Below are 824 nucleotides of genomic sequence, written 5' to 3'. Positions count from 1 at the left end.
GAGGTTAGATGGTTTCTAAGGACTAATATTTGTTTCTGAACAGTTTACAGCAAAAGCAATTTATTTATGGCGTTGTTACAGGTCTACTGTTAACCTGCTTTGGTAGATCCAATGAAAAAACAAAATCAATCTAATTTAGAAATAAAAAAAATTCTAAACATCTGATACTAGACAAAGTAAGTTTGATGGACCTAATACAACTTTGTGATGTTTCTTAAATTTTCAAACACTCTTCCTGAATGCAGCAGCCATTCAGGAAGGCTGTGATCTTGACTAAGCCATGCGAGTTGCAATAAAACATAGAATTGCAAAACTTAAGAAACTGCACTATATACTACTGAGCATTTCAAATTTGTTAGTTTCATCTTTTATCTTTTGTATGGGTTTATTTGAGTTTTTCATATGGATTTTGTATACAATAATATGCATAGAGAGCAAGTAGTGGAATTAAATATTTTAGCTCTTAAATATTGCTTACAATGTGTTATAAATGATCTGGAGTGGAACTCAAACCAATCCTTACAGAGAAAAGAAATGCTGTGGTTATTTATTATCTTGAAATGTATATCAGTAATATGAAAATAGTGCATTTGATATAGAATATCTTTGGTTGATACAAGCAATACTAGAAATGCAGGCAAAATTTTTAAATGATGTAAGAAACTATTCATATTATTGCTAAGGAATGTAATAATGATATACAAATTTAATTTTATTATTATAATTTTACAATATTTTATGAGGATTACAGTATCAGATAATATTGGCCTGAACATGTATACTGTAGACATTATTTGAAAGTAACAACCTCCAATTGTGCTAGG

The 824-nt window shown here is 29.0% G+C and overlaps 1 long non-coding RNA gene across 1 annotated transcript in view; it reads left to right on the top strand.

Moving 5' to 3' along the window:
* The window catches only part of LOC119591930, a 3,847-nt gene that overhangs the window by 2,751 nt on the left and 272 nt on the right, over positions 1-824 (top strand). The gene's annotated exons all lie outside the window — the stretch shown is intronic.

This window comes from Penaeus monodon, chromosome 29 (assembly GCF_015228065.2).
Source record: "Penaeus monodon isolate SGIC_2016 chromosome 29, NSTDA_Pmon_1, whole genome shotgun sequence".
In the NCBI taxonomy this organism is placed as follows: domain Eukaryota; kingdom Metazoa; phylum Arthropoda; class Malacostraca; order Decapoda; family Penaeidae; genus Penaeus; species Penaeus monodon.
This window is presented reverse-complemented; position numbering and strand designations above follow the sequence as displayed.